This window comes from Juglans regia, chromosome 3, assembly GCF_001411555.2.
Source record: "Juglans regia cultivar Chandler chromosome 3, Walnut 2.0, whole genome shotgun sequence".
Classification (NCBI taxonomy): Eukaryota; Viridiplantae; Streptophyta; class Magnoliopsida; order Fagales; family Juglandaceae; genus Juglans; species Juglans regia.
Window position 1 is genome coordinate 811,129 of NC_049903.1, and position 10,536 is coordinate 821,664.

The following is a 10,536-nucleotide window of genomic DNA, read 5'->3' on the forward strand; positions in this document are numbered from 1 at the left end:
TCCCGTAGATTCGGTGGATGGGCCTGGCCGCCTTATGGGCCAATAAACGAATTTAATATTGGGCGTGTATATAAATTTCGAAAGTCCAACTTTGCTCTGATCCAATTAGAATTTGTTGGAAGAAAAATGATAAAGATCCGACATTTTTTTCCGAATTTTTTAAGAATTTTATTCTAATTAGACGAAATTGTTATAAAACATAATTGTAATAGTCATTATTTACAAAAAAAAACCTCAACTATAATAAGTTGTAACACAAGTTATTGAACAATAATGTTAAATTCATGTCAAGGTAAAATTCAAAGTTAAAGTTTAACCTATATTATGATTTGATAATGACAAAAATCGCACAACAGTTTGGAATAGGAGAAAAAGTCATTGTTGGCTCACTATGACAATTTGCCCTCGATCGGTGTAGTCTGGAGCCCCTGGCATGGTCCAGAGCGGTTGTGTGAACGTCCATGTTAATGAATGGAAAATAAATACTGAGAATGTAAAATAGAGGTGAACACACAAATTTATATAATTTGGCACTGAGTCTACGTCTATGGAAGTTTGGGGAGGGGAGAGTCTATTATAATATGTTTGTTTACAATTTCTCATACTCTCTATATAATGGAGATTATAACTCTATTTTTCTTATGAAAATCTCATCTCGGGAGCCCCTCTCCTAAGGTTGAAGAAACTGAAGTCAAATAAGTCCCTAGAAATCGTCTAACCGTTTTCTTTAATCTAACTCCTCTTTCCGAGTGCCCCTATGGAGTGGTGATGATTAGTCGCCTTCCCTTTTCGCTGTTTTCATTCCCCTCTTATATTTTATTGGCTTTTCTTCTGACATCATTTTTCTCATTGTCCCCCTTCTCTCTCTCTTGTCTCCTAGAAGTTGCCTTTAGGTGGGCTAGGCCCGATCTTTAAGCTTGAGATATTTTATTCCCTTCATGAATAACTATGATTCTAACGTCAATTTTGATGTTGAACATGAACACAAACAAAAAATGGTTGAATAAATTGACAACGAATATAAGTAATTTATACATACAATTATGAAGTGCGTAAACGTCACGTAATCGCTTTGAAAAAGAGTTGATCCACTATTAAAAAATTAAATGTTTTCATATGGATCCTATATTTTATTCATTTTTTTAAAGTGATTACGCGACGGTTGCACAATTCACGATCCACTATTAATATTATTTTGTGCATTATCGATCTTTTCCTTTATTTTGATATTATTGTATAACAACTATGTAATAAAATAATTTGATTTTGATTTTGATTCTTGATTTGATAGGTTGTAAGCCTATCACTACTCCATTCAAATATATGAGTTTATCTTGTAACTCCTAAAAGTGAAGATTGAAGGTGGGACTAAAAGATCATGACTATGGCGAGACAAAAAGATTGAAGGTAATAGTTGTGAGATTATGTGAATGCTTATTTTAAAGTTGATTCATTTTTGTAAATTAAGTGGAGATATTTCGAAGTAGTTACATGGTCTATGAAATGGGTATGACTTTTATTTCCCTCTCTTCTATAAATCCCTATTCCGTGGTCTCGTGTTGGTTGTTTTCGGTCTAAAATCCTTCGTTAAACGATGAAAAAGTACTAATTGAACTAAGAAAACTCAATAATATAAATAGAGCAAGCAAGAAAGTCAATTTTCCAGTGAACTGATTGGAGACGGTCCAATCCACAATGGGTATATAGAGGTGAAAGCTTCAGGATGTGTATAGCTATTCAATAGAGCCGAAAGGATCATGAAAGTTCTACGATTTGTTTGTTATTAATGGAGATAATAATTAAGGTGAAGAACATGATGTCTACTGTTATTGGCTGTGAAAATTCTGTCACTAGGCTAATAACGATCTGCACTATGCCATGTTCAGATGTACTTATCAAAAAAAGAAAAAGAAAAAGAACTGTCTTGTTTAGATGGATAGTTATTCCATTAAGGCATATGGTCTGCCATAAGTTACTAACTTCTTGAGCTGTTAATAGTACTTCACCATATATATTGGTTGTCCCGATGCTGTGCATTCTTCTAAGTTGTTTTGACGGTGAACATTACGTCTTCTTTTGCATCTTGAACATCCTTTTCAGTTTGTTAATGCTTGTGATTTTAATTTTTACACAGACTCTGCTTTCAGCATGTTTTGTTGAAGTTCCATTTTAAGCTTATATTTGAAATTTTATCCATTTTGTGTCTTGTGTTATTGTTAGTTATTATCCAATTATGTTTTATACGTTACATCAAATTCTATCCAGGATGTTGCTATGAAGAACCTCATGGAACAAGACTTTCATGCTGAACACTACAAAGAATTTTTGAGGGAGGTATGTACTGGCGAGGAATTTGAATAGGTTTGCTCTAGGAGAAGTCCTATAGCCACAAAGAAATCCCTCAAAAGTAAATTCACAAACTGATATGATTTCATATGATACGTTAGATCTACCTTACAATAAAAATAGCTTTACAATTTAATATACTTCATTAAAACACGTCAGTATGTATGTTTACTTTTGTAAGATCTTTTTGTGGCTAAAACATTTCTCTTTCTCTAATATTTTATAAGCTAATCGCACTTTGTGGATTCATTAAACTTGATTTGAGATATGGATTTGCTTCTTTTGTTTGTTAGGTCGCAATATTGAAACGCCTACGGCATCCGAATATTGTTCTTTTCATGGGTGCAGTCACTCGGCCCCCAAACTTATCCATAGTCACAGAATATTTATAAGGGTTTTGTTTTCTTAAGCACTCTTCCTAGAATCATACCCGCACCCCACCCTGCCAGAAAAAGAAAAAAATAGGAGATAAGGGGAAACAAAATAGGCAACTGAAAGTTTGGTTAAAAGGTATGGATTATTCGATGAACTAAAATATTGGCTTTAAAGTGCAGAGGTAGTTTGTATAGACTTTTGCATAAGCCTGGCGCTAGAGAGATGTTGGATGAGAGGCGTAGGTTGAACATGGCTTTTGATGTGGTATGTATTCAAAGGTTCGCATTTGTTGTTCTCAATTTTATTTATTCTTCTGTTTTCTCATTAAGGTCATGATCGCCAGCAGTTTGTTGTCACATCTAAATGATGTCCTGAAATATCCAACATGGCTTTTGATGTGGTATGTATTCAAAGGTTCGCATTTGTTGTTCTCAATTTTATTTATTCTTCTGTTTTCTCATTAAGGTCATGATCGCCAGCAGTTTGTTGTCACATCTAAATGATGTCCTGAAATATCCGAGCTACATGATATGCCATTGTTTAATACAGGCAAAGGGAATGAATTATCTTCATAAACCCCATCCTCCAACTGTTCATCGGGATTTAAAATCTCCCAATCTTCTAGTTGAAAAAAAGTACACGGTAAAGGTAGTAGTAAAACCAGAGTTTCTAGAGAAGTTTTTGTTTTTATATTTGTTGATTGCTTTTACTTTTGCCTCACATTGTATGATTTGTTTGGATAGGTTTGCGATTTTGGTCTTTCCCGACTAAAGGCAAACACATTTCTGTCATCAAAATTAGGCCTGTTCATCCGGGTTCCAACCCGGGAACCCGGGTATACCCGGCCCGGGACCCGGGTTTCAAACCCGGGCCGGAACCCGGACCGGGTTTACCCGGGTTAGACCCGGGCCGGAACCCGGATAAATCCGGGTTTTTCAAAACCCGGATTCCGGATTCCGGGTTGAACCCGGTTTTTTTTTTTTACACAAATACATGTAAAATAAAAACACATACATTACTTTAATTAAACTCTAATACATAAAAATCAGAAATAATAGAACTAAAAGTAAACAAGGATGATAAACACTCATTTCTTGCCAATAAATAATGAGATTTAACAGTTAGATAACTATCAACGTAGGCAATACAATTTTCAACAATTTCCTTCACCAGAGTCATTGTGTTGAAATAAACATATATTTCCATATTTCAGCAAAGCCACTTTACATTGATCACACAAATCTGAATGGAGAATTCCTCTTTTCATTAAATTCATCAAATTATCATGACAAGCCCCTCCAAGCCCAAACCCACAACAACACCCATCTGCAAGAAAACAAGGAGGCCCAGAATTTTTTTAGAGCTATATTAGGGAAGAAGTATGGTTCTGCGCCATGCATCTTGCACATACATGATGAGTATATTGCTAATTTAAATAAACTGGGGTTTCAAATATATGTAGGAGCTGGGAGACATTTATGGAGATAAACTGGTTGCTTACTCTGCATGGGTTTATCCCTTTAAGGTTGCATTTCTGAAATCCTCTCCCAAGAAAGTATAGAAGAGTAACTAGTCATATAAAGAAGTGGTTTCAAAATACATCTTAAATCATTTAAGAAAGTAAGATTATGCAAGAAGAAAACACTTACTCTTGAATTTTTTTAACATGAATGAGAAGAGAGACTCACTGCAGCCTCTGTTGAAGATGAAGCTACAGAATCATCTAAAAAAATATTAACAATGAGTTAGATAGATAATAAATCGAGATAAATAGATATTAAAAAAATATTTCAAGTTTCAAACTTACCTTCAAGATCCATCGACTGTACGTATTCTTCCAACTCCTGGATGTCGACAGGTTTGGTCCTTAACCAATTTTGAGTGCAAATGAGGGCTTCGACGGTCTCTGGAGACAATGAGCTCCTAAAAGGATCCAAGATGCGTCCTCCAGTACTAAATGCGGACTCCGAGGCAACAGTGGAAATGGGAGTGGATAACACATCACGTGCTACCTCAGCAAGGACAGGATAATTGGTGGCATTAACTCTCTACCAATCCAAAATATCAAAACTGGGTGATTTCTGTGCACACCCCTCCGACAAATACCGATCTAGTTCTGATCTAAACTCCATAAACCCTTGCTCCAAAAGAAATTTCTCTAACCTGATATCAAATTTAGTCGACATAGTAGTAGAAGTAGAAGTAGTGCTTGGCCTCCCTTGAACCACATTAGAACTCCCCCCACTATCCACACGAAATTTGTTATATTGCTCAATCAAGCGCCTTAACAAGAGTTTAACCTTAGCCTCTATCCTATCCGCCAACTCATCCCCTTTGCACTGATTCAACCAAAACTTCAGTGCTATCATTTTATATCGTGGATCAAGCACAAAAGCAACATATATCATCAAGTTGAATCTATCTGTGCTACCCCAATATTTTTCATACTTACTTTTCATATTTATGCCCATGGTGCTAGTGATAATATCATGACTATTGCACATATCATTTAATGTATCTTCAATTGTGCAGAGTTCTTGGAAGTATACATTAGCCGTCACATACAAAGAACCAGAAATGTTCAATGTAACATCATAAAATACTTTCAGCAACTCTACAAAAATATGTGCTTTTCTCCAATCATCAACAGTGGGGTTCACGAATTCACTATCCACACACATATAATAGTGTTCAAAGGCTTGTTTGTGTTTTTCAGCGGTACTCAACATCAAATATGTGGAGTTCCATCTAGTAGGAACATCCAAGCAAATCATCCTCCCACTAATATTTTCCTTTACCACACAAGCCTTGAACTTGGCAAACCTCGACGGTGAAGACTTCACATATCTAACGGCATCTCTAATTCTTGTTACAAACTCATAAACTTTTCTCAAGCCGTCCATAACAATCAAATTCAATATATGGGCAGCACACCGCATGTGAAGAAACTCACCACCCAATATGGTACAATCACTATCCTTTATTCTCCTCCTAATATAATCAACAGCAACATCATTAGAAGAGGCGTTATCAACTGTGATAGTCAATATCTTATTAATCTCCCAATCATGCAACCCCAAGTCTAACATCCTCCCAATAGTTTCGCCCCTATGGTTGTGAATTTGACAAAACTTTAATATTTTTTTGTGCAATTTCCAGTTGCAATCAATAAAATGTGCAGTAATACACATGTAGTTCATATTTTGCACCGATGTCCAGGTATCGGTGGTTAGAGAGATTCTTTGACCATCCAACAATTTTTTTAGCTGTATCTTCTCTTCGTTATACAGCTTAATACAATCCCTTTTTAAAGTGATTCGGGATGGCAAAGTAAATCGAGACTCTAAATCAGCCACATACTCGACAAACCCTTCGTTCTCCACAAGCCTAAAAGGCAATTCACACCTAATAAAAAACTTAGCAGTTGAAATCCTAAGTTTTTCTGCATCATACTTCACTAGACTTTGTGGGCTACACACTCTTCCCTCTCCATCCCTCTTAACACCAGATGACTGACTTTTTCCAACTCCTTTAAATCTAAGAGGGGAAGTTTTACATGCATTCTGGAGGTGGTGTAACATAGATGAAGTGCCATTCTTGTAGTGGCAACTGTATAGCTTAGTGCAATAATTATACTGAGCTTTTGGGTTATTATGGTCAAGAGGTTGCACTTTAGTAAAGTGTTCCCAAACCACCGATTGGTTACTAGGTGTTTTTTTTGATTGCTTGGGTAAAGGTGGGATGGAATCATTGGAATGGGTAGGTTGTTGTGTATATGTGGATGAAAGGGTTGGAATACTCACATGCTCCTCTACATCCACTGGAATAGACGAGGAGTCACCACCAACCCCTTGGGTTGTACCGACATTACAACTCACAGAATCTTCTTCCATCTGTTATTGAGTAATAAAAACCACCAAACACAATATAATAAATAATCAAACACTAATAATCAATTTGCAGAATTTAAGCAATTTCGGTTGAAGAAACATAAAGCAATTTTGGGTAATTTGACTGTCATAGATGGATACTATTGCCATTCTTGTGTATTCAGTTTTGTTTTACCATTCGGGGAATGAAAAGTATCATGTTGTGGCATAACAGTACTTGCATCTAGTCTTATGTTAAAATTATTCTCATTATCTTCCCAAGTCTATTTTCTAACATCGCGTACCTTGTTTTCTTGATCATGGCATACATTCACCTTAAAAATCTAATCAAGCTATACAATGGCTTATATCTTCTTTGTAAAAATTGAGAAACTGAGTGTACTTGTCAAAGGGAAAAAATGATTCTTGCTCTTTCCTATATAATTGACAACTCAGAACTATTCCTCAAGGTATTTTAATTTTTTATGTTGTATTGTTTTGGTTCAACAACATCCCTTAAGTTTATTGTGAAAAATAATGGTTTTGTCTCTTTGAACATCCTTCATAATGGTAAGATTCCAAGAAACAGTTAATGTGTAAAAATGGTTTTGGAATTATGAACAACCATATATGTGAGTTCAGAAAACTCCCTCTACTCATTCTTGAATTGTTGAAAAAGTAATGATAGGATGAACCCAAATTCCATATTCCCAAAGCACAAAGAACTTCCCCAAATTTCAGGAAATACATATTTTAAACAAAACAGCAAACAAAAAGAGTAATTCTGAAATCTGATTCTGATTTCAACATGCTTCTAATTCTGAAATCTGAACATCTCTACAATTTTTCTCCTCTCTTTGGGATTGTTTGTCTTCTGAACTCTAAAAATAAATGAAAAAGAGTAATGTCCTCATGTTTGCATGATTGAAAGATAAAAATAATACAACCGAGTGCACATGCATCATATGTTTTTTTGTCAAGGACTTCCACTGATCTTTGCCTAAAATTCCTAAAAATATGCTCTAATAACCGAGTGCACACGCATTGTGGGCACCTCCACGTTCCTATACTTGGTATAGGAGATTTGCTTACATCCAAATACACATCCAAAAATATAGCTTTGGTTGTTCATAAGCTATTAATAACTATATAAACAATGCAACATAATCATAGTTACACAAGTTAGAACAACCAAACCCAACAAATAAAATCAAGTTGGATATTCCCCTAACAATTAAAACCAAACCCAGTACTCTACTCAACCAAGTGATTACCCCATCCATTCCTCACGCACATAATCATAGTTATACAGAGAGAGAGAGAGAGAGAGAAAGAGTACCCAAACAAGCGGGACCGAGATGCAGTGACCGAGAGAGAGAGGGAAAGGTCGACGGTGACCGAGATGCAGCGACCGAGATGCGGCGAGGACGAGCGGTGGACGGTCACGGGGTCACGGGCTCAAGGGGCTTAGGGTTTTCGCAGCGTAACGAGAGAGCGAGAGAGACGCAGGGGGGGGGGGGAAGAAGATGAATATAACCGGTATCAAAACGGCGTCGTTTTGATACCGGTTTTCATAAAAAAAATAAAGATCCGGGTACCGGGTTAAAGTTTCAAACCCGTATCCGGACCGGGTTGGTCCGGGTTTTCAAACCCGGGTTTCGGCCCGAGTTTGATCCGGGCCGAAACCCGGAACCGGAACCCAGTTTTCCGGGTTCCGGACCGGGCCGGGAAAAAACCCGGCCCGGATGAACAGTCCTAATCAAAATCAGCCGCTGGTATTGTAAGTTCTATTGAACTTGACAACCATACTTTTAGCTGATTATTATTTTAAGTTGCATGAGCCATATACTTATAATATATGACATGCAACTATGGTTGTCCTGTGTCACTAGCCTGAGTGGATGGCGCCAGAAGTTCTTCGTGACGAGCCTGCATCAAATGAAAAATCAGATGTTTACAGCTTTGGTATAATCCTGTGGGAGCTTGCAACGTTGCAAAGGCCATGGAGTAATTTAAATCCAGCACAAGTCTGTAATATGTAGCTGTATTTGACAAGTAGTCAAGTATGATCGTGGAAAGTGAATGTTGATTATGTTGGCATTGTGCTTCTCTAACTTGAAAGGGGCATGGGAGAAAATCCTTTAGGAGCTGATGATTGTGAAGATGTTGAGCCAGAGAGCACAACTTGTTGCTAGGCAGTTGCGATAGAGGAATGCTATTTGTTGGAGCATTTAATGACCAGTATGTGGAAGCAACAATGATTATCCTAGAAACAGTAACAAGGACAATCTGGAGGACTCGGAACCTGAGATTGAAACTTCTTTATTAAAGATACATAATACAGCACTCTTGTTTTTTGATGTCTGCCAGGGAAAACAAGCTCTTGGTATGGTCTCACGTGCACCTAAAATCTCATATTCTAGTTTACCAATATTCAGTGGTTCCGGTACCCTAGAGCTCCTTTTAGCCAGAGACATTATCAGGTGAAAAGAGGAAGGCCTTGGAATATTAGGTAGCCAACAATTTCAACTTGCTGTGACGTTCCAGGTCTGCATTTCGTTTTACCTATAAAGATCTTGGAAATTAGTGAAGTGGAATGTTATGTTATGAGGAACAGCCTGAACTTAGGCTTCTTCTCCTAGTGAAGTGATGCATATATAGCAACCACCTGTTGGTGGATGTAATACCCAATGAAATTGGGATGGGGGATGCATGGCTGAATGGTAGGGGAGCTAATGTCACGATTGTTTCGTGATGATAATGGTAAGTGGTGGCAAGAATATGATAGATTTTTTTTTTTGTGGGGGGGGGGGGGTTGTTGTTCATATTTCGTGTTTTTTTTTCGATTTTGTATGTATGAATTAACAGAGTCTGGAGCTGAGTTCTAATCCTTGGTGATCTTTTATTTTATTTTTTTTTCTTCATTGTTTAAACTCCTAATGATTGAATTGGTATGATTGTTTGCAGAATCAATGTTGTACATGTCTCTTTCTAATTGGTAATGGAGACCCCGGATTTTTTACGCAAAGCAAGGAACTTGCCTTCCTACGTGATATTGTACGTTTCCAAGGTCATTTTATGTATTGTGACATAATGGAAAATTGTACAATTTCTTTCCAAATCTTCCATGTAAAGGGTTAGTGTAGTTAATGGGGAGCAACTTTGCGGGCATTGTACACCAGACGAGCATCTTTTACATGTATTTAATTGTTACCAATTTGTTTGATGTAGTCAACTGTTTAGCAGGTCCATGTTTTACTGCGTGCACAGCCCCATATAGATTTTTTAAGTAATTGCATACATTCATATAAAGGTGTGGTTAGGAACAATCCTTTATTTTTAAGTAGTATTTTTCGGGAGATTGATTTTTTATCACGTGGATACTTGCGTGCAATAAAAGGTTCAAGTGGTCATTTCAGTGCATAAATTTGTAACCCTTGGAAAAAGAGGTGTTAAGTATGAATTGGTAGCTTAGATAAATAAAGTCGCATTAATACTTTTAAACCTAAAATTCAAAAAATCCTAAACCTAACCACGCTGCCCCTTAGTTTTTTTTTTTTTCTCAAACTTCTAACTTTTCACGCCGCCCCCCTCTCTTCGACTTCAAGCCTAAATCTATGAGTAGAAAAAATGGTCTCTTTGCTCATTCGGCAAATCCATTGGCGCCTTCTTTCAGTCTTATTGATTCGTTCATTTTTTTCCGTGACAAATGAACGAATCAAGCACGTTGAGGCAAATCAACCCTTTGCAATTGCTCAGGAGTTGGTATAGGAGATTGAGATTTCCCACTGGGCAATATGCAGGTGACAAAGCATTACAATCTTGTCCATGGCAGTGCTTAAAGCAAGGGGAGTTTTCTAGATATGCTTGCATTTTCTTTCATATTCGTATGCTTTCTTCCGATTCCTAAGTTAGAAGTTTGATTATGGATTATTTTCTGATGCAG